This window comes from Saccostrea echinata, unplaced genomic scaffold (assembly GCF_033153115.1).
Source record: "Saccostrea echinata isolate AGI-Se365-2 ecotype Australia unplaced genomic scaffold, CSIRO_AGI_Sech_v1 ptg000001l, whole genome shotgun sequence".
Taxonomy (NCBI): Eukaryota; Metazoa; Mollusca; class Bivalvia; order Ostreida; family Ostreidae; genus Saccostrea; species Saccostrea echinata.
Window position 1 is genome coordinate 40,059,634 of NW_026889750.1, and position 24,868 is coordinate 40,084,501.

Consider the following 24,868-nt stretch of genomic DNA (forward strand, 5'->3'; position numbering starts at 1 on the left):
AACCTAACAGGGAGGAAAGGATGAAATTTACACTGATGATTAAATCTCCAGGAGGAATCCAAAAAGTGGGGGGACTGCAACATGAGAGAGTATCCTAACAACAGAGGCCCTGAAGGGGCCTTTTTTGGCAATGTAAGCATAAGAAACCCTGAAGGGGCACAATCCAAAAGAGGTGGTACATGTACACATCTGAGTTCATCACAAACAAATGATCTCTCTAGACCAGGAGCAGACTAAACTGCAGTTGTTACCCAAAATCAACAAAGTGTGAAATGAATATCAGATACAGTATCTGATACAGACACCTAGTAGCAAACAGATGCATTGTAAGTATGAAATGACCTCAACTCTGTCCTGAAATGACCTCAACTCTATCCTCAACCAAAGTCAATGAGGCAACTGGATGACCTCAACTCTGTCCTCAACCAAAGTCAACGAGGCAACTGAGGCAAGGAATAAAGGTCTGATGAAGTTACCAAACCTTGCACATGGTGTGCAACAACTATGCTGCACTCCCCCCCCCCCCCCCCCCCCCTTCCCGAATTCCTCCACTCTGAACTGTGGACACCCGTAACAGAATGTGCTGCCAACCTTCATGTTCATCTACAAGCTGAAGTCCCTCATCTCCCTGAAGTCCTCCTTCCTGAGGGCTGGAATATTCCTCCTGGGAGGTCTGTATCCAGTTCAGGACAGGCTGGACTTCCTGGAGAAACACCACTGGGGGCGGTAGTGTAGGAGGTGGAAGGGCAGACGTAGAGAGCTCCTCATCTCCCTGAAGTCCTCCTTCCTGAGGGCTGGAACATTCCTCCTGGGAGGTCAGTATCCAGTTCAGGGCAGGCTGGACTTCCTGGAGAAACACTACCAGGGGTAGTGCTGGAGGTACACTGAGTACCTCTTCTCCATGATGTTTTCCCTCCTCAATAGTGGACCGTTCCTCCTTGGAGGTCTGAATCCAAATCAAGGTGGGGGAAACATCCTGGAGAAACACTACCGGAGGTAGTGCTAGAGGTGGTGAAGTGGATACACAGAGTATTTCATCTCCATGACATCTTCCCTCCTCAATAGTGGATCGTTCCTCCTTGGAGGTCTGAATCCAAATCAAGGTGGGGGAAACATCCTGGAGAAACACCACTGGGGACAGTGGTGGAGGCAACTCTGTTGGTCTGTGCTCCAAACCTTTCGCTACCAGCTGGTGTTCCTCGGGTTCCTCATGTCCTCCTTCCTGAGTGGTAGACCGTTCCTCAACGTAGGACTGTACCCAGGTCAGGGATGGCTGGACGTCCTGGAGGAATACCCGTGGGGGCCGTGCTGGGGGCAGAGGGGCAGGTTCACAAGCATCTTCACATCTCTCATTCACTAAAAATAAAATCCAACCATGACTACAATTTGTCATCATCACAATTTTTTATTACTTGATTTAAATGTCCTATGATAAAATCTTTTCATTACTTGAATTAATTGTGTCCTCTCATTTGTTGACTATAATATTTAAACTCATTACCTCTGTCTGTCTGGTGCATTACTCTGGTCTGTTCCAGGGAGACAGCAGGAGCTACACAGGAGGTCTGCCAAACCAAAGGCTTCTCCATAGTCTCAACAAATACGAGTGGCTGTCGCAACAACTCAAGCTGAAATAATGCAAAACATTTAATTAGGTTTTATTCACTAAAAAACGCATCCTTTTAATTATACATGTATAATATGGTCCATGTTTGTGATGGTACATATTATTGTCCTGTACATATTGTCATTGAAAACAATATGAACCTAACCTCACTGCACATATTGTCATCCATTGGCACATACTGTTGCCAGCTGAAAAATTATATATAACACATGGCGTTGCTGGAAATAATATGTACCTATATATCCTCACTGCACATATTGTCACCCCACAGTTATGGTTGCTTTGTAGTTTGATGAAGTAATTGGTGTGTAAATCACACACACTCATCACATAACAAGAGATGTTTGTGAAACACTTATGCCCCCCCCCCCCCCCCCCATTAATTGGAATTTTTCTAAGTCCAAGGGGCATTACTCTGTCAAAAATTCCTCGATCGTACCCAAAATAAAAATTTGACCTAGATATTTTTATGATAAATCTGTATACCAAATTTCATTTAAGTATGTGCAACCTCTGCGAAGAAAATGAATGGAAACTGCAAATAATTGGAATTTTTCTAAGTCCAAGTGGCATAACTCTGTCAAAAATTACTCAATCATACCCAAAACAAAACTTGACCAATAAAATAAAACTGAAAAAAGGAATTTTTTTTCGACTACAATTTCATTTAAATCATTAAAATTTATTCAGACATATTATAAAAGAGATATTTGAATAATATAAGAAAAAAATATTCATTAAATCTTAAATAAATTACAGTTGCTCTGTTATGTCAGAACTTTTTTGTGACTGCATGGTGGCATTTATGTATGTGTAGGGGTTGGGGAGGGGGGGAATAAATACAGGGATCGCAGACTTTTTTCCTCAAGTTTTTTTTCCCCCTTCTTTTTTTTACATCAAGTTTTTTTAACATTGAGTTGCAACAGTACAAGAGAACATAAAACATGTTTTTTTTTTTTTGTTTTTTTTTTTTTGGGGGGGGGGGGGGGGGGGGGAGAGTATTTTTATTTTCTGATTATACCAATTCACATCAATTTGTACCTTCATGATCTTCACCCTCAACACCCACTCCTGTGCCTCCTTCGCCATCTCCCGTGCCTCCTTGATGCGCTCATCACATCTCTTTAACATCTTCTCTTGGCTGTAACAACAACAAAACAAAGTTTATATCAAAGTCTGAACTAATACACTGTAGAAAATATTGAATTAAAGTGGGGTGGAAGTTCCAGCTACTATTTCTTCAAGTATTTTAACCTCTGAATGTGATATCCGTGGATATGTCGATAGTTTCTTTCTCAGTGCCATGGAGTTCAAAATAACGAGGTTTGACTAGATAATGGTTACATATATAGAGGTTTTGCAATAAATTAATTCACAAAAAAATGGAGCAAAAACAATACATTCAATACCTCCTTAAAGATCATTTCATACAAATGCACATTTTGAATGTCAATTTTCTTTTTTCAAAGCATCTCTTTCAAAGCATGATTAAAATTTTCAAAAGATTTGAAAGTGATGTACACTACAACAAAAACAAAACAAAGTTTCAATATCAAAGTCTGAACTTATACTGTAGGAAATATTCTACAGTTGAACTTTGGCACCTGAAACATTCGAACCTCAAAAACCTTACGTAAGCCTACTTTTTTGCAATGGGGTCATAATTCCTTGGAATCACAATTTCTGTTCAATCCATGAGTAGAAAATTACTTGGAATTCTCAGATTGTCATTATATATCCTTAATGAATTTTAAGAATACTGTGACAGATCTATGAGGAAAGTATGTAGTGCCTACATAGCAGAAATTAATCCCACATGGAATAAAGTACGTCTACAGTATGTCAAATTGAGGTGGAATTCTCAACTTCTATTTCTTAAAGTATTTTAACCTCAATGTGTCAAATCCTGGGATATCTTGAGTTTTTTTTCTCAGTCCCATGGAGTTGGATATAATGAGGTTTGACTGTATTGTAGCTAGGTTAAGGACTCTCATATTTACATCTGAGCCTATTCAGAGGTGAAGGAAAACAATTATGATGTCAAGTTAAACAAGAGGCCCAAGGGCCTTAACGGTCACCTGAGTACAATACAACAATTTAGAGGATTCATAAACTGAAAATTAATTAAGCTTTGTTGCCCAAAGGCAAGAAAAATAGTATGATTAGCATCAACAAAATAATTGGTCTAGTATCCATCTGCCTATCTGACTTTCCAAGTCATTAAATCTATGAAAGTACTTTTTCATTATACAATAAATTATCTTGCATAATTCTCTTATTCTATTAAGCTTTCAAATACATTATTTACATTGATTAATTATCAAAGGTGAATGGCAAAGGGGAATAACTTTGCTCAGCAGAATACAAGTTAATAGAGCCCTGGCCAGGACTAGAACACTTGACTAAATGGTCCAGGTGTTCAAAATTCTGGTAAAAATACCCTTGCATATTAAAACTTTTACTCTGTTTGCCTTCAACATCCCCAGAAGCATAGAAGATTTTCAAAGAAATGCATTTTCACCATATTAAATAAATAAAGCCCCATCCTTACCCAGAACATCTGACCCATTGACCACGAACTCACAATTCTGGAAGAAGCACCCTTTCTCATTATAACTATACACTTGTTTCTTTACTTTATAACCAGTAGTAGAAAAAATATTTTGAAAGAAATTATGCATTTTCACTATATATAATCAATAGAGCTCTTCCCCCCTCACCAGAACCCCTGACCCAAGGGCCATGAGGCATTCTTCCTTATCATAACCATGCACTTCCTTTGTTTGAAAAATACCCAGGCGCACAGAAGATTTTGAAAGAATTCATGCCTATTCCCTATATAATCAATAGAGCCCCGCCCTAACACCAGAACCCCTGACCCAGAGGCCATTAAATTCATAATTTCTGAGGCAGCCATGCTCATCATAACTATGTACTTAGTTTATTTAATATCCAGGAGCAGAGAAGATTTTCAAAGAATTAATGCAATTTTACTATATAATCAATGGAGCACATCCCTAACACCAGAACCCCTGACCCAAGGGCCATGAAACAATTTCTGAAAAGGCAGTCATGCTCACCATAACTATGTTCTTAGTTAGTTTATTTAATACCCAGGAGCAGAGAAAAAGATTTTCAAAGAATTAATGCAATTCTACTATATAATCAATAGAGCCCTGCCCTAACACCAGAACCCCGACCCAGGGGCCATGAAATTCACAATTTTGGAAGAGGCACTCTTGCTCATCATAACTATGTACTAAGTTACTTTATTTAATACCCAGGAGCAGAGAAAAAGATTTTCAAAAAATTAATGCATCTTCACTATATAATCAATAGAGCCCCGCCCTAACACCAGAAGCCCTGACCCAGGGGCCATGAAATTCACAATTTTGAAAGAGGCACTCTTGCTCATCATAACTATGTACTAAATTAGTTCATTTAATTCCCAGGAGCAGAGGAGAAGATTTTCAAAGAATTAATGCACTTTAACTATATAATCAATAAAGCCCTGCAGTAACACCAGAACCCCTGACCCTGGGGCCATGAAATTCACAATTTTGGAAGAGGCACTCTTGCTCATCATAACTATGTACTAAGTTACTTTATTTAATACCCAGGAGCAGAGAAGAAGATTTTCAAAGAATTAATACATTTTCACTATATACTCAATAGAGCCCTGCCCTAACACCAGAACCCCTGACCCAGGGGCCATGAAATTCACAATTTTGAAAAGGGCACTCTTGCTCATCATAACTATATACTTAGTTAATTTATTTAATACCCAGGAGCAGAGAAGAAGATTTTCAAAGAATTAATGCATTTTCTCTATATAATCAATAGAGCCCTGCCCTTACACCAGAACCCCTGACCCTGGGGCCATGAATTTCACAATTTTGAAAGAGGCACTCTTGTTCTTCATAACTATGTACTTAGTTACTTTATTTAATACCCAGGAGCAGAGAAGAAGATTTTCAAAGAAATAATGCACTTTCACTATATGATCTATATAGCCCCACCCTAGCACCAGAACCCCTGACCCTGGGGCCATGAATTTCACAATTTTGGTAGAGGACTCAATGCTTATTACAATGATGCCAACAGTTTGACTGCTTGATGTCCAGGAGTAAAGAAGAAGATTTTTAAAGATTGCATTATTTTTGGTGGTTTTAGCCCCACCCCTCAGGCCCCAGGGGGGCAGGGACCATGGAATTCACAATTTTTGTTCCCCTTCACCCATAGATGCTATATGCCAAATTTGGTTGAAATTGGTTATGCGGTTTCAGAGAAGAAGCTAAAAATGTTCAAATGTTAACACACGACGCATGACGCACACCGCACGACGACGGACGAGAACGGATACCAATAGGTCACCTGAGTGACTCAGGTGACCTAAAAAATACATATGAATCTCGAAGAATAAAAATGCTAATGTTGTTTTTCATACACACTAAAATACTTTGTTTCTTAAAAATAATGTAAAGATAAATCGATATGCAACTTGTCTTGCAATAATAACACTATCAGAATGTAGAATGAAAGCCAGCTTGATCTCGCTGCCTTGACTGAGATGACGTCACTGTCTAGTTTGAAACACAATTTCTCTGCACTTGAGGTGTACAGAGAATACCAAGAGGCATAACAAGCTATTATCATATCTTGTAAAAATGAAAATTAATATGAATCTGACAAATATGATCTGACCCAAATGGTGACTTTTTCTTCAAAGTATTAATCAATATTTTATATACCAATTAATTGAAAATGTATATACCTTATATAAAGCCATAGTTAGGCACAGATGTATAGTAACATACTAGAATGAAAGAAAAAGTGAGCAAGCTCACATACCAAACGCTCCCCCAAAACTTGACAATGCAACACATAATGAATGGCACAGTGCACTTTAAATACACAGTATAATTCAAAAAGGGGCATTTCTTGCAAAAAATCATCACGTCAAAACTTCTTGCATTTAAGGACATTCAAATCTTTTTATGTTACAAATTTAATTGGGCTAAAGTTTCTGGATAAATAATGGAATAAAAAATTCTTGGTAATATACAAATCCACACATTATGTCTGAAATACCTACAAAGTTTCAGGAAATTCAGAGCAGGAGTTATGCTGACAAACTGTTATTTAAATTACCCAGTGACTTCTATTTGTTAAGGGGGCTCTCTACAACATCACAACATGGCGTACTTCCGTTCGAAAAGCCATTTTGGTCCGAAATGAACTGATTCTATCCTAAACAAATTCACTGAACACCGATAAATCACTGGGTACAACACAACTTCAATATGTGTACTAGCTCTATTGTAAAGGAATCTATCCCCTCGAGGTGACGAGAGTGGCCAATGTAGCCTTCCACAAAACATGAATTGTTTGTCAATATATTCAATATTGAATTATTTAATCACAAACAACATAATTTATTAAAATAAAATATGATTATAAGTAATAAAAAGTTAATAAAATAAACCAAAGCCTTGTCACCATGATAATTGATCATTGCGTGTCAAACTCACTCACATGTTTCCATAAAGTCCTAAATTGATGCTTCTCTCCAAAAGCATCTGCTTTCCAGCGAAATATATCCAAAAATGCAAATTTAAACAGATAAAGCATATGTATTACATTCCCATCGCCTAAAGGAGACACCCTGTTCCCAACAAGTATACATTCTGTATGTGTGGTTATACCCGGTGAAAATTGAAACGCTTCATGAAATCACCAAAACGCTTCAATAATAAGTGGAATTATATTAACTCAAACATTTGATCAACATTAATTATCAGCTGTTTTGCATGACAAAACGTGCAGATTTGAAACGAAGTAGGAATTTTGTTATACGAATTTCTTTAACCGGCTTATTTATGTGTCATGTCAACTGTAGCAGAGGATAATACATGTACATACAAGTTGGATGAAAATGGTAAGTAAATATACCTTTCTCAATACTATGAATTCACTTTACATGTCTTTGATCAGAAACGCGTGGGTCTTCGCTTAAATTCATTTAAAACAATACAATACAAACTTCTTTCGATGTCCTAGTTTGCCATATGGCATATTGTACTTATGAATTCTTTTTTTCAATACCTGTGCAAGTTTTAGAAGAATTAGATGAAGTATATAAAATGAAATTTTATGAAATTATTTAAGGCAAAACACTATATAATTTGAGGGGTGTGTGTGGGGGGGGGGGGGGGGGGGGGGGACTTTATGTGTACTTCTATCCAAGATTTTGTATGAGTGTTGAATCATAAATATTTTGATCTAAAAATCAATAGGGATCTTTTAAGGTCATAAAATATTTCACAAAAAATTTCATTACAAAAGCTAATTCCATTGGATTTCCTTATTTTATGTAGCTGGAAAGTTTCTTTATAATAGCCGAAAGGAGATGGGCGAACATAGCGTGCAGAAAGCCTATAGCTTCAGATATATAAAAATCATGTTCAGTTTGTGAATTTCGTATTTAGAGTAAAGTTCTCATTATTGAAATTTATGAAATTATGATAAACAAAACTTTTCTGAGGAAAATTTTCTCGGCAAAATTTATTCTTTTATTAAAAAAATTAATGTGGTATTCGTGTGGTTCGAACCCTAGCAATAATAATCCCGAGTTCATTTTCTTTCGAGACTAGCACGCTAACCACTAGACTACACAAGTCCTGATGAAGTGTGGCATTTAAATTATGTTTGTGATATGACCCTTGACTTAATGGACTTCAAGTATTTCTCGAAAAGCTGCAAATGTTATGTCATAAAAGTATATTTTTAATGTATAGTGGGTCATTGCTCCATATTTTTGGTAACCAAAAATGTATATTTTTATGCAAACTTTGAGGATTAACTTTCAAAAAGGTGGAGCGAAGACCCACTCATATCGAAAAATAGTATTATAGTATGAGAAAATGACTCTTTTAGCCCGCTTTTGTGTGTGTCTAATATTTCACAGGCAAATAATTTCAATCTTTGCGGGATTTTTGCAAATTGTAGAGATTTTACATAAAGTATATTTTTATGTTAGACGAAATATCAAGGAAAATTTGGATATAATTGAAATTTAATTTTTCATCTTCATGTTTGTCAAACTATAGGCTTATCACTCGTCATGTTCACCCATCTCCTTCTATGGCCAAAAATAATGGAATCAGAATTTCCTGGCAATATGCACATCTACACACTGTGTTCTAAATATCTGCAAAGTTTGAGGAAATTCTGTACAGCGGTTAAAGAGGAGTTTCCCTGACAATTTGTTCCTCTCTATATTCAAGATATGGCCAAAATCTAATTTGAAAAGTGCCAAAATTCCCATAAGAATAAAGTTATTGGAATTTCCTGGCAATATGCACAACTACACACTGTGTCCTGAATACCTGCAAAGTTTGACGAAATTCTGTGCAGCAGTTTAACTTGTTTAAGAGGAGTTGCACTGAAGAACTGTTCATCTCTATATTCAAGAAATGGCCAAAAATCTAAGTTGAAAAGTGCTAAAATTCCAAGAAAAATAATGGAATTCAAATTTCCTGGCAATATGCACATCCACACACTGTTTCCTAAATATCTGCAAAGTTTGATGAAATTCTGTGCAGCGGTTTAAGAGGAGTTGCGCTGACATAAAAAAAACAGGACTGACTGACTGATGGGTCAAAAACAATCTACACCCCCCCCCCCAACTTGTTGCACATGGTATAATGACAGGCACAGCCCCCCAAAAATCTCAAATGTTCAATGATATCCACATCACTATAAATTACGAGTTTTTTCAGCACATGTGGCTATCATCCTTTCGATTTTGAAAAGTGCTTGGAGTTGGTTGTTTCCTTATGATTTCATCCTGACATGATTTAACATTATTTCAATGCGTATTACATCCAAGGGGGAAGTTTCTGAAAGACTGCTGAATATTATACAATTCCTAAGCATGAGGAAGTTGCTCCCAGATTTTTCATGCTAAGGAATTTGTCTCCAAGAAAATACAATCATTGAAATGATATCCGTATATCATTGAACTTTTACAATCTTTGTAGCAGTATATAGTTTTTCAAATTTTAAACTTGTCACATTACAAACAGCTAATATAAGTGATGTCACCTGGGCTGAACTTAGCAGAGACCCGAAATGTACACATGCAAAAAGCAGAATTCCCTTTCGTCAAAACCCATGCTGTTTAAAAAATATCAACATTATATTTATTTTCTCGCAATATTTCAAGGCGCATTTACTATGGGCATCCTAAATAACCTACTTGCAATAATATAGAAAATGGTTTCCAAGAAATCAATCTACAAGAAAACATCTAGCAAATACAATAGATTCGATAACCTTCTTGTCAAGGTCATTTTACACAAAATGAAATGCATAATTTGAACATCTTTTTTTTTTTCAAAGCATCTCTTTCAAAACACAATTAAAATTTATTTTAAGAGATTAAAACATAATGAACATTAGTAGTTTTTACTTACTTGTCCATGAGCGCCCAGCTCTCTTTAAAATAGCGTTCTGAAGCTGTCGAGTCTAAGCCAGTCATGTCTGATGAAGGACTAAAATAGAGGTAAAGAACAATAATTAAAATACTGTTATTTCCATGTTGTCAAATGCATCCTATAATAATTGGTACATAAAATCCCATAATTATTCTTAATTAGGTACACGCATGTCTGATAAAATAGGAATAAGATCCCAATATCATTCTGCATATAATTATTTTGTACAAATCTGCATCAAATGTACATAAATTATGGAGTTGTGGTCAATTTCAAACAGAAAAACACATTGAATTATACTTCAATTCAGTGCAGAATGGTTTTACTATGAAATATGAGGATAATGAAAAGTATTCAAGTTCATAATCTATTTAAAATAAACAATACAAATCAAAAGCAGAGTGAACACAGACCTCCAAAAATATCTAAGACGGGATCAGTGCCATGGAGGAGTAAGCATCCCCTGTCAAACGGTCACACCCGCCATGTGCTACTTGTCATGATCGGGTAAATCAAAAACCTGTTGAAATTCCAGTGTGTAAATAATGGCCTAACAATTAGTATGAAAAACAGCAGTCAGCCTTTGACTTAATGATTGATTGTATTTGCTGATAAGGTCATTGTATCGACCATAGAACTTACAAAATGATGATTTCAAACGAGACTATTTATACCCTTGTCTCATCAACTTGTTGGTTAATAGCTTGCCCCATTTTAAAAATTAATCATATATAGAGCATGCTCTTGTGTATCGATTCAAATGGGAGACATAAACCCCATATGCAGGTGAAAAGACAAATGTGATGGTGTCACATCAGTACTTAATATATCAAGGTTCATGGTCTTTTGAGGCAATATAATTCCTCACTGCATCCTTCTGATCGACTCTTTTCCTAAGGAACAATGACATTTTACTGAACATATAAAAACCAACATATGTTAAGCTTTTGAGTTTCATTTTATAGCATTAAACTCGTAAACAGCATTGAATTGGGGCAAGCAAGGGTAGTGAATATGTTTTCTGGTTAGTGTAAAGTTAATATATGGGGTCAAAATTCTGCAGAATCGCAGTTTCTGTTCAATCTGCAGGTAGAAAATTATGTGGATATTTTATTATAATTCATATTATATGTCTTATGTGCACCAAGTATGCTGTGAAAAATTTCCAGGAGGAATATGTTACCATGTACGTAACACAAACAGGAGGAATATGTTACCATGTACGTAACACAAACAGGTGGAATATGTTACCATGTACGTAACACAAATTTATCCCACAAGGAATAAAGTATGTCTGAAACATTTTTTTAAAGAGTTTCAAAATCCTCAATCTACCTCATTACACTCCTTAGGACTTGAGACCATGGTAGTGTTCAACCGTTCTGGCCTTATAAGACCATAAACTGAGAACAGACTAAGTCAAAATTTTGATTTTGAGTATCTCTGACTCGTTTTATCTCACACATGCTTAAAAATTTGCAGATTTGTATTATATTAATTTATGCTCAAACATATGATGAAAATTTTGTTTCATTATCAAAATCATTTCAAAAGTTATATTGATTTCAAATTTCAGGGATTTATCAGCCTATTTTGGGGAACACCATTTTTGGGGAATTGGGAAAAAAATATCGGCTACTTGATGAAATTGGGAAAAAAATAAAATCTTGCTAACTCCAAGTATTCAGGTGTAATTCATTTAACATTTCAGCATGAACTCAAATTTTGGCAACTAAACAGACAATTAAATATGATCAAACTTCATCATACAAGAACAATTATGAATTATAGACTAATAAAACTAAATTTGACTTCAATGAGTAGAAAGTATTTACAGACTGTATACAATTTGGGGTAGTACATGTGTGTTTGAGATACCAATTCCGGTGATTAGAATCTGTTTCTGGAGATTATAAATGAACCTCCTGCAAAAAATCATTCTAAGTACAGTACATTTCTTAAACATGTTAAAGTCCCCCTTTAATATATTGTAAAAATGCATTGAAAATATATATTTATATCTGAAATATATATATGCTTACAGTTCTTACCATTCACTCATAAATCAATTGAGTAGGTGGAAATAACTTAATAAATCTATACTATTACACAATATCACCATTTTCAGAAAAACGGAGGAAATTTGGATTAAAAGTCAGCAATGTTTACTAGGAGTCTTATGACGTACTGTAGCTTTGCTAAATGAGATAAAAAGAGGAAAATTACAGACAATCTGACAATTTTACGGAGTTTTTTCCAAAATAATTGAATATAAAAGCATTAATTGTTAACCAATTGGGAAAAAATACAACCAAATTGAAATTTTAATGAACTCATTTTCAATTGGGAATGAGCCAAATTTCAGCCCCTGAGAAGGTATTGATAAATCCCTGAATTTTGACTTAGTCTGTTCTCAATTTATGGTCTTGGGACCTGGACAGGCTGATATTAAAATGAGGAGGAAGGAGTGAAGAAATAGTTTTTTTTCTTCAGGGCCAGGCAAAATTTTACATTACTTTGTTTGTCCCATAAAAAGATATATTTTTAGGTTCTGAAATCTGTATATACTTCTATAAATCCATTGCAAATACATGTACTTACAAGAATTGAGCAGAATTTGGTTGAGAAATATCCTAAATTTTGAAATTCTCATTTTTGAGTCACTGTGTCGGAAATGGGGGGGGGGGGGGGGGTCTGTGTTGACTAAATTATGTCTAAAGAAAGATATTCCTTATGAAGTTTCATTTAAATTGCGCAGATAGGTTAAGGCTTCCCGTAGAATATCACAGTGCACTCTGTGCCTAATTCACATCTCTGAACTACCAAAATATGACGTCATAATGGAAAATGACGTCAAGTCACTGCAAACTTGAGGTGTTATGACGGGGAGAGTGTCATGAACTTAAAACTTTATTTCAAACTGCATGTAAAGTACTAGATAGCTATTGCAAAATTCACGGGTCGTTAAAGGTTTTTTAAGTCTTATATGTTCGAATATTTTAAAAATACACCGCTTACCTACCCTTGATTGAAATTCAGCATGTTCAAAATGCTTATGAAAAATATACTTTTGAAATGTACTCTGTTTTATACCCGTGGTTGGAGGTAGAATTTATTTTTTGTGTATAAAAGAGTCTGGCGCAGGTGATTAATGAGGATTAATCTGAGAATTTTTGTGGAAATCTGTAAGAAGAGGTTGTTCTCTAACTGAATCTTGCTTGGGAAAAATGTGTGTTGGCTTTGTTTTAATACAGATTACGATATTGTGTGGAAAATACCCTCAAATTTGTAGGTAAGTTGAATTTCTCAGGAAATATTTTGTATCTAAGTAATACTATGACTTTTCCCAAGCACATTTCGGATACACAAGGATACGATGAGTGTATTTTTATAACAAAATGTTAATAATTTTTTTGTTAATCAGCTGCGCCGAAGCGATTTATATGGAACACTTCAAAAAATTATAAATGACTGTCACGTGATCAACAAAGTCATGTGATATCATAACAATTATGTTAACATATAGCCGAGGGAACCCTCTATATAAATTGGGAGTACTTAAGTTCAATACTTTTAAATTAAAACTAAAACCGACTTCGAAATGACATATTATGTTTTGAGCACATTTTAAAGCTTCGGGAAGCCTTAACATAGCTGCGTGGGGATGTCAACGAGTACCCTGTTAACCAGGTACTCGATTGAACGTCCAAGTATCAAATACTAAAATTGGTACTCGGTTACTCGGATGTATATTTTTTTTTTTATATATTTCAAAGTGCATATATTTATTAAAAACTTATCAAAAATGTGATTTAAATATGCATTGTCCATGTCTTTTCAGTAACTAGTGTCACCTACACTAGTTAATACCCTTACTGCCTGTGGCAGTGTACATGTATATACAGTAATTACCCTGACCATCATTGGAAAACCATACATAGCTGTTCTCACCTCTTGTGACCCTAAATTTTGAATGGATTTAATTATTTGTTTTCAATGATCATCATTTGATTATGATCTTTTAATTATCCTTAGATCATTTAATAAGCATACAGTAGCGAAATTGGAATTGGAACGTAGAAATACGGTTACCAATTTAAAAGTGAAGAAATATTTTAAAATAACTGAAAATTAAACAAGAGATGTTTGTGAAACACTTATGCCCCCCCCCCCCAAATAATTGGAATTTTTCTAAGTCCAAGGGGCATAACTCTGTCAAAAATTGCTCAATCGTACCCAAAACAAACTTGACCTAGATATCTTTATGATAAATCTGTGTAAAAAAATTTCATTTCAGTATGTGCAACCTCTGCGAAGAAAATGAACAAAAACTGCAAATAATTGGAATTTTCATAAGTCCAAGGAACATAACTCTGTCAAAAATTGCTCAATCGTTCCCAAAACAGAACTTGACCTTGATATTCTTAATATAAATCTGTATACTAAATTTCTTTCAGTTTTTTCAACCTCTGCGAAGAAAATGAACAGAAACTGCAAATAATTGGAATTTTTCTAAGTCCAAGGAACATAACTCTGTCAAAAATTGCTCAATCGTACCCAAAACAGAACTTCACTAGATATTTTTAAGATAAATCTGTATACTAAATTTCATGTTCTAATAAGGAGCTAAAAAATTATTATAAACACATAGGGAACTTATATTAGACCACAGAAGGGGGTCATGTGAATTTTTCTGCATGGTGAAATGTATGTTTCACTCTCATCTGATGAAATTGATAATTAAAAGCTTAATAGAAAAAAATGCAGAAGTGAATTAATTCAGCAACTGGTTAGATGTATTGAGTATCAGTGGCAAAGCTGTTCACTAAAATCAAATAATTTAACATTCAAGTTTTATGTACCTCATGTAGTAAATTAAATATCAAATAAGAAGTACTGACAAAAGAAATTATTTAAAGTTATTCAGAAGATATGAAAATCAAGAAAGAAGAATATATTACTACATGTATACCATAAAGTCGCTTGTATTGGCCGCACTTTTTTCTTCAGAAAATTGTTTAAAATTAGGGATGCGCTTAATACATCGGAACAAAATACAACCCTCTTCTTTCAGTTCACTTTCTCAGTGCCGAGGACCATTTTCCCTGTCCATTTGAATTGATTACTCTTTGAAACCAGATACATCGAAGTTTATCACTATTAATCTAATTTCAGAGTCATATACGTAAGCCCTACCTGTTGTAGTCATATACATCTACCCTACCTATTCAAAAAAAGATAATCGTTTCATAAATAACCAGAAGTCTCTGATGAGACTGTAGCTCTACTGGTTTGTACTTATAACGAAAAAAGATAAGTGGCACTTGGACTTGAAACTCTGCAACAGCAATAAATAGAATAATGATCCTTGGTTTAGTCTCTTTTTGTGGCAAGATTTATTGCAATCAGACTAAAACTGTTGAAAGAATTTTACAGAAATTTCAATTTTAGTAACCATGGCAACATCATTTAACAAAATCAAAAAACAGTAAAGTCAATTATGTATCTTAGTGTAGTCTACTTGTGTGCCAAGTTAATATATTGAAATCGGACCAAAACTGTAGGAAGAGTAGCATTTTGAAAGTATTTCACAGAACAAAGAAATTTCTTGTCGCCCGCATGGTGCACTGGTTGGAGCATTTGCTCTAGTCGTGGTGTAAGGAGTTATCCTTACATTGCAGGTTTGAATCCCACTGTGGGACGTGGAGACCAGTCCTTTGGATGAGACCATATAAACCAAGGTCCCGTGTCGCAGTTGGTGCTGGCACGAAAAAGATCCCTCACTGCTCAATGGCCCTGAGTGCTGAGTATAGGTCAAAATTTGCAGCTCTCCACCGGCAAATGGTGGTGTCTCCATATGAGTGAAAAATTCTCAAGAGGGACGTTAAACAATAAACAAACAAACAGAAATTTCTATTTTTTGCAACCATGGCAACACTGTTCATCGAAAACATAAACCAATAAATAGAATTATGTATCTTAGTGTAGTCTACTTGTGTGCCAAGTAATATTGCAATCAGATAAAAACTGTAGGAGGAGTATTTTGAATGTATCTCAAGGAAATTTTTATTTTTAGTAACCATGGCAACTCCATTCATCGAAATTGAAAAAGACCGATGAACAGAATTATGTATCTTAGTGAAGTCTACTTGTGTGCTATGTTATACTGAAATCAGACCAAAACTGTGGGAAGAGTAGCATTTTGAAAGTATTACAGAGAAATTTCTATTTCTAGTAACCATGGCAACACCTTTCATTGAAATTAAAAACCAATAAACAGAATTATGTATATTAGCGTAGTCTACTTATATGCAAAGTTTTATTGAAATCAGATCAAAGCTGTAGGAGGAGTAGCGTTTTGAAAGTTTTTCAAGGAAATTTCTATTTTTAGTAACCATGGCAACACCGTTCATCGAAATAAAACTGATACACAGAATTATTTATCTTTGTGTAGTCTACTTGTGTGCCAAGTTTTATTGAAATCAGACCATAACTGTGGGAAGAGGAGCGTTTTGAAAGTACTACAGAGAAATTTCTATTTTTAGTAACCATGGCAACACCTTTCATCGAAATAAAAAACCAATAAACAGAATTATGTATCTTAGTGTAGTCTACTCATATGCCAAGTTTTATTGAAATCAGATCAAAACTGTAGGAGGAGTAGCGTTTTGAAAGTTTTTCAAGGAAATTTCTATTTTTAGTAACCATGGCAATATCGTTCATTTGAAATCAAAAACCGATACACAGAATTATGTATCTTTGTGTAGTCTATTTGAGTGCCAAGTTTTATTGAAATCAGACCATAACTGTAGGATAAGTAGCATTTTGAAAGTATTTTCCAGAAATCTCTATTTTTAGTAACCATGGCAAAATCGTTCATCGAAATTAAAAACTGATACACAGAATTGTGTATCTTAGTGTAGTCTACTTGTGTGCCAAGTTATATTGAAATCAGACCAAAACTGTAGGAGGAGTAGCGTTTTGAAAAATTGTTTACAGACGGATGGACGGACAGACAGACAGACAGATAGACGGACGGACGATGGACACATTACTATCGCATAAGCTCTTCTGACCAGTAGAGCATATAAAACCAAAATGAAAAACTATCTTTGTTTTCGTTTTATTTCCATTGCGTAGTCCGCCATCTTGAACTACGATGGCTTATATCATATACAAGAACTGCATGTCGCTTAAGACATAGATATATAAATACCTATAAATGAGTCAACAACTATAATCTTTGTGATATATTCTGAATTATCCGTAATTCTAGATCTTATTTTTATTTTTTTTTTTAATTTTCAGATATAAATTGTAAGGGATTCTATTGTCGCGTCATTGCTATATATAACTTCAGTCGAAGTTGTCACGTAGGACATGGCCATTGTTTATTTAACAAATATCACCTCAACACCTGCAATGAAAGCAATACGTTTTTTAAAAGAACTTTATTATAACATATTTCAGTCGGAAGCACATATAAAAACGTATTTGTTAATACAATCAAGCACATTCAAGAAAATATTCATAAGACATAAATATTAAAATGTTCATTTAGCACGTCATCATAAGCATAACTTTATAACAAGCTTGGAATTAATTTGAATTGAAAATAATCAGGTATTTCTTAGGGGTGAAACGATACACCTCCTTCACAGTTCGATACGTATTGTATAATTTTCTCTCAGTTCGGTTATTTTCAATACGATACATTTTGATAGAAGGAAACAAATTCAACGATGTTTTTTTATTTCTTTTTCTAAATCTTAGAGTCACATATTTTACGAATTTTATTTGCAAATTGACTAGAAGAAATTGATTAAAATTATTTGACTGTCAAAAATTATTTTACAAGCTATCAGTCATCAAAAATTAACGTTTTCTATACTTATTAATACTGAGTAACATATTTTACCTTATGCCAAACCTGACTGAATAACGATCCCGACCGAAAAATGAACCGAACCGAAAAATAGAGATTTTGCACCGTGTATCAAACTGAGAAAAAATACCGCGGTGAATAGATACTCCTAGTATTTCTTTTATTATCTCTGGTTAGATAATTATTAAAAAGATTAAATTTAAATGTTCACACATGCACACTTACAATGTGTAGAGTAACAATGCTGACTTGCTACCTCCGTTTGAGATTCGTAAATTTTCCTACTTTTATCTTAAGATACTGTACTAGAAAAATGAAAGTCACATCCAATTTATGCGTTTTTTTGATGCGCATTTTACTAGGGCTGTACCAATATATCGAATATTCAATACGTATCGATATTCAGGAATGTATCGTATCGAAAAAATAATTTCCAATACGTATCGGGCAGGCAGTTTTTCTTATAATTTTGTGAAAAAGTTGGGAATTTCAGTTACCAAAGATTATTTTTAACTGTTTTGAATTAAAACTGGTCAATAATGAAATAAACATTAAGGAGAGAGCACATCTTAAATAACAATTACAAAATACATAGACAGCTCTATTTTAACATGTTATATTAGACTCACCCAGTTTTTATCAAATTTATGCATAAAATGTCATTTACAAGACATTTTTGATAGACTTGATAAACAATCCAATATATCGCATATCGCTTTATAAAATATCGTATCGTATCGTATCGAAATATTTTGCTCAATACACAGCCCTACATTTTACATAGGACCTGCATTTTTTTTTAGGGATTTTCAACCCAACTTTGGGGGGTGCATCTTTTACACCATTGCGGCCAATACCCGTGACTTTAGGGTAGTCTATTTATAATCCCTATATAATCTATACAATTGCAAATGGTTCATAATACTAAATTCATATTCACTGGATTTCAGGGTTGAAAATGACATTTAAAACTTATGGGCCATTTGGGCCCCCTACTAAATCACAAGTTTTACTAGCCCGCATTGATATTTTGGAGCCCACTATTTTCTTTGGTAAAAAAATCATTTCTTATGATAATCTAAAATACTTTCCTGTCCACAGTCTTTCCTTTCAATTTTTCCAGTGGATTTCGACACCACATGTATAAAATTCCATGTTTTCATTCACTTCAAGATGTGTATTTTGAATTAAATGTTTCTATCGTAAAATTACAGAAAGCATCTTTCAAAGTTCATAATGTGACAAATTTTTAACCAGCTAGGATAGCAGCAAAAAATCAGACTAGATGTGTCCTAACGCCACGAATGCCTCCGCTGGAAGCCAAAATCTCAAATGTCATATTTAGTTTTAACTTGACCTGTATTTTCTGGTAAAATATCTGCATATGCAATTTCAACCTTATACATACTGCAACTGTTGCAGAGATAATGAACGGAAAGTGAATGATGACAAAATGACAGAAACACTATATGCCCCCCGCCATTTTATGGCGGGGGCATTAAAACATTTTCAACATTTTTATTTCAAGAGGAAAATTAATGAATAAAAAGCTGCTAATTGTGAATCATACACAGTGTGCATCTTAATAGGATATGGACGAAAACCCACTACTGTTGATACATAAAAGGACCAGAAGTTTCTGACGAGACTGTAGCTCTACTGGTTTGTACTAGATAAAGGTAGCACTAATTGGACTTGAAACAAAATTTTGACCAAAAAATGATTATTTCATAAATTTAATTTACGATTTAATCATTTTTTGGCCGAAATTTTGTTGTATTCATCATCAGTGTGACTGTAATAAGAAATTTGGTACTCACCATGTTTGGCCGTTTGACCAGAAAATGCAAGTAATGCAAAAAGTAGATTTAAATAGCTACTTTGGGTAGGTTTAAATACCTATGCAGCTATTAATAGCTACATAGGTAGAAATAGTCCTTGTACTGGACCTGTTATAAGCAAGCCACCATGATAATAATCACCAAGTGTAGTTGTGCATGCAATGGGTATAATCAAAATGGCCACTGTAGCCATGGAAACACAGGTCAATTCAGGGTAATACACACCAATGCTTACACTAACAAAATTTTATTTGTATTTGCATCTTAACCCACTATAAACCACAAAGACTTTTTCATGTTTATGATACTATTTTCTGAGCTTTTAAACTATGGCCCATTGATTTCCTCTGACAGACCATTCAACAAAGTGACCACCATCAGAAACAAAGACAACATCTATATAAATACTGTATACATGTTACTTACACTACATGTACCTGAAATAATTATATCTAAAGCTCTGCTGCTCTTGGATCACTGACTTGATCATCCTCCACTTGAAATGGAGGGAAATGTCCAACTAATATATTTACCTTAGTTCCCTTATAACTCAGCTGAATTATGTTGCTGCAGAAACAGTACTTTTCTACAGTTGATAAAGGTTCCAGGAAAACTCTGTAGTAGTCCAAGTCGCCGTGAAATCCAGTAGAAATATCGCCAAATGTTGCTTTGAAAATCGCCAATATGTCGTCAATAGCTCAGTGAAATCTGAAGTGAATGAGTACCAGCTCACGTGATCAAAAGCCCGCGCCAGGTCACTGGTGCATAAAATGTGTGAAAGGTAGAAAGTATTAGAAAGTATTTTCTCCGTGATAGCCATTGGAAGGGGGTATATTAGGGAAGGGGAATATTTTGACAAGCCAAAAATTACTCGATCATGCTCCACAAGCTAGACTAAGTATTGTCAAAATCACTGGTAATGGTTGACACAAGCCTGTTGGAAACAATTTCAGTTTGGGGGGGGGGGCGTACATTTTTAGTGGGGGGATATCAACTACCCAAAATTCCTTGACAAGCAAAAAAAAAGTCATCGGACGTTTTTTATTGTCCTTTGAGGGGGCACAAGCATAAAGTAGCTATCTTTTATATAGTAATCTATATATCGGCAAAACCGCCCCCCCCCGGTTCCTACGGCCATGTGACAACATGTACAAGTGAACATATTCTACTTTGGAAAAGAGGGAGGAGCAAGGAGGGAATGCAACGCATTCTACAGCTGTTCTACAAAACAACATGACATTTTTTTAACTGCCTCTCAGTTTCCTCTGGTTCAGAGAGAGAGAGAGAGAGAAATTTTATTTTTGCACATGATTTGTAAAATAGTATAAAATCTAAATTGTTTGTCAAGAAACCCCCTCCCCGCTATATTTACACCTACCAGTAAAAATAAATAGATTTCTTTTCTAAATTTCATGCTTGTGCCTAATAAAAAGCAGAAGCAAACTGATACACTGATTTAATACCCCCCCCCCCCCACACACACACACGCGTGCACACGCACGTTTCTAATTTCCAACACCTATGATTTGAATATCAACTGATTCTAAATGGCTAATATAAATCTAAATATGATGAAATCAGACCTAATGTGAGAATTAAAATACGTTTATTTTCCTTTTGTTTTATTTTCTTTCCGTTTATTTTCTTCATACACTACTCAATTGAAAATTATTCTCAATCTGACTGACAAAAGTGTGTTTTTACATTTTGTGTTGTTGCATTTTGCTTAATCTCGACAAAAATGTAACGACGCAAAATGTATTAATCCTAAAATCGTGTTATTACATTTTGCGTTGATCTCGACGCAAAATGTAATAACGCAGAATGCAATAATCCCGGTTTATTACATTTTGCGTTGTTATTACATTTCGCGTTGTAACAATGCTTGCTTCTTAAAGTTAGTTACTTCAGAAGATGGTCCAAAAATGGCATAGCTTAAGTTCGTCGGAATTTCCAATGATATCAAAGTGAAACCTTGAAAGTTACTTGTGGGTGGTCGGGGCCAGTGACAGGGTTCTGAAGGTACGCTGAGGAAAGCAATTACGGGAAACTATCTAGCGAGCAGAAAGTGCAGATATTGAATTAATTATTTTATTCAAAATATAATACGTATAAATATTTATATTTCCGAAAATCTCTCTCTCAAAAAAATAAAGAAATAAAGGGGGTCCAACCCCCGGACCCCCCCCACCCCACCCCACACCACCCCCGAGAGTTAAAAAAATCAAACCAGAAACCAACCTGCTTTCCAAAACGTATCAATCCCCGAAAATTTCTTGACAAGCAAATTTAAAAAAAAAATCCATTTAACTCACGTGAAAAAACAAGAGGTCCATGGGCCACATCGCTCACCTGAGCACATTGGCTAGGAAAAAAAATGCAAAAATCAGTTTAGTATTGAAAAGTTAACGAAGGGGGTGGGGGGTGGGGGTTGAATTTTAAACTACCTGATGATGCTTTCATATCAATATAACAAATGGCATTGCTGTTCTTGAGTAGAAGATTTTTTCCCATATATTCATTTGTAAAAATTTGATCCCCCATTGTGGCCCCACCCTACCCCCGGGGTCCCTCATTTGAACAAATTTCATTCTACACTACCCAAGGATGCCTCCATATCAATTTTACTAACCATGGCTTTTCTGTTCTTGAGAAAAAGATTTTTTCCTGTATATTTCTATGTTAAACTTTTATCCCCCATTGTGGCCCCACACTACCCCCGGGGGTCATGATTTGAACAAATTTGAATCTACACTACCTGAGGATGCTTCCATATAAATATGACCAATCATGGCTTTGCTGTTCTTAAGAAGAAGATTTTTAAAGATATTTTCCTATATATTTCTATGTAAAACTTTTATCCCCCATTGTGGCCCCACCCTATCCCCAGGGGTCATGATTTGAACAAACTTGAATCTACACTACCTGAGGATGCTTCCATATAAATATGACCAATCATGGCTTTGCTGTTCTTAAGAAGAAGATTTTTTAAAATATTTTCCTATATATTTCTATGTAAAACTTTTATCCCCCATTGTGGCCCCACCCTACCCCAGGGGTCATGTTTTGAACAAATTTGAATCTACACTACCTGAGGATGCTTCCATATAAATATGACCAATCATGGCTTTGCTGTTCTTAAGAAGCAGATTTTTAAAGATATTTTCCTATATATTTCTATGTAAAACTTTTATCCCCCATTGTGGCCCCACCCTATCCCCAGGGGTCATGATTTGAACAAATTTGAATCTACACTACCTGAGGATGCTTCCATATAAATATGACCAATCATGGCTTTGCTGTTCTTAAGAAGAAGATTTTTAAAGATATTTTCCTATATATTTCTATGTAAAACTTTGATCCCACATTGTGGCCCCACCCTATCCCAAGGGGTCATGATTTGAACAAACTTGAATCTACTCTACCCGAGGAAGCTTCCATATAAATATGACCAATCATGGCTTTGCTGTTCTTAAGAAGAAGATTTTTAAAGATATTTTCTATATATTTCTATGTAAAACTTTGATCCCCCATTGTGGCCCCACCCTACCCCCAGGGGTCATGATTTGAACAAAATTGAATCTACACTACCTGAGGATGTTTCCACATAAGTTTCATCTTTCCTGGCCCAGTGGTTCTTGAGAAGAAGATTTTTAAATGATGCCATTATTTTTTCACTAATTCCTAATTATCTCCTCTTGAAAGAGGACGTGGCCCTTCATTTGAACAAACTTGAATCCCCTTTACCCAAGGATACTTTGTGGCAAGTTTGGTTGAATTTGGCCCAGTGGTTCTTGAGAAGAAGTCGAAAATGTGAAAAGTTTACAGACGGACAGACAGACAGACAGACGGACGGACGGACGACGGACAAAATGTGATCAGAAAAGCTCACTTGAGCCTTCGGCTCAGGTGAGCTAAAAACTATTTCGTTGTGGTGGTTGGGTTGGGTCCACGTTTTCTAGGGAAAGGGCGGTCCAAAGTCATTTTTTGATTTGCTTCAGTATATACTTTTAATAATTAGGCAAATTCCAGAGGGTCCGGACCCCCCTCCCCCCATCCGCTCATGCATAATTTTTTTTTAAAAAAAAAGGTATTAGAAATTAGTAATTGTTTTAAAACTCTGCCCCTTAATATAAAAAGGACATTATCTGGAGCGAATAATATTTGACGTTGTTGACGTTATGGGTTTTTTTTTTCGTATTTTATACTTGCCTTTGAAAGAATATATATTTTAAGAAATTAGCCTTTATTCCGTCATATTTTTTTTTAAATCATCATATATTGTCAAATTAAATTTCAGTACAAATAGGGATGTCAAAATATTTATTTTCTTTAGTCGAATATTCGATTGCATTATTCGAACGATAGTCGAATATATTCGATACTTTTTCGGAAACTAAAATTTAATTTCAATCATCACTAGCTTGTACATGGCATATTTAACCCCAAATCCCCTTTTTTTAAAATTTATTAAAAAGTTACATCAAGCGTTACACACAGATGTTCACATGGACCAAAAATGTGGATAGCATGTTTATATTTACTAAATATGGACCGCTAATTTCTCCAAAATGTATGATTTCCCCGTCAATAATGTTCATAAATCAGTCTGTAAAGTCGGTTTTAAAATGACAGTACGATACATTTTTTTAAAGCTTATTAGAATGATTGGAGGGGGGGGGGGGGCACACGGTATCAATTTCAATTTCAATTTATTTTATTGATTCACCAAACATGTTGGCATACAACCATGTTACAAACAAAATGAAAAATACAGTGTGTTTTCAGATTACTAAAACATATACTAAAGTATATACATACATACATGCAAGTGTACAAATCCGTTTACAACTTGAAGTTATACATAATCATTATGCAAATAGTATAAACAGTATAATATGGACAGAGATAAACTAATTAATGCATTAAATATATATTATTGTGCTCTATTTTTAGAACGCAATTCAAAACATTCATGTAAAAATTCGCATAGCCTTCTAGAATGAACTGCATTGTC

At 34.9% G+C, this 24,868-nt stretch overlaps 1 long non-coding RNA gene across 1 annotated transcript in view; it reads left to right on the top strand.

The window, feature by feature from the left end:
• The window catches only part of LOC133179387 (uncharacterized), a 276,577-nt gene extending 252,802 nt beyond the window's left edge, over positions 1-23,775 (top strand). The window contains exon 2 of the long non-coding RNA XR_009720110.1: positions 23,673-23,775. This is a non-coding gene — a long non-coding RNA (uncharacterized LOC133179387). The remainder of the gene's footprint in view (positions 1-23,672) is intronic.
• The last annotated feature ends 1,093 nt before the right edge of the window (positions 23,776-24,868 follow it).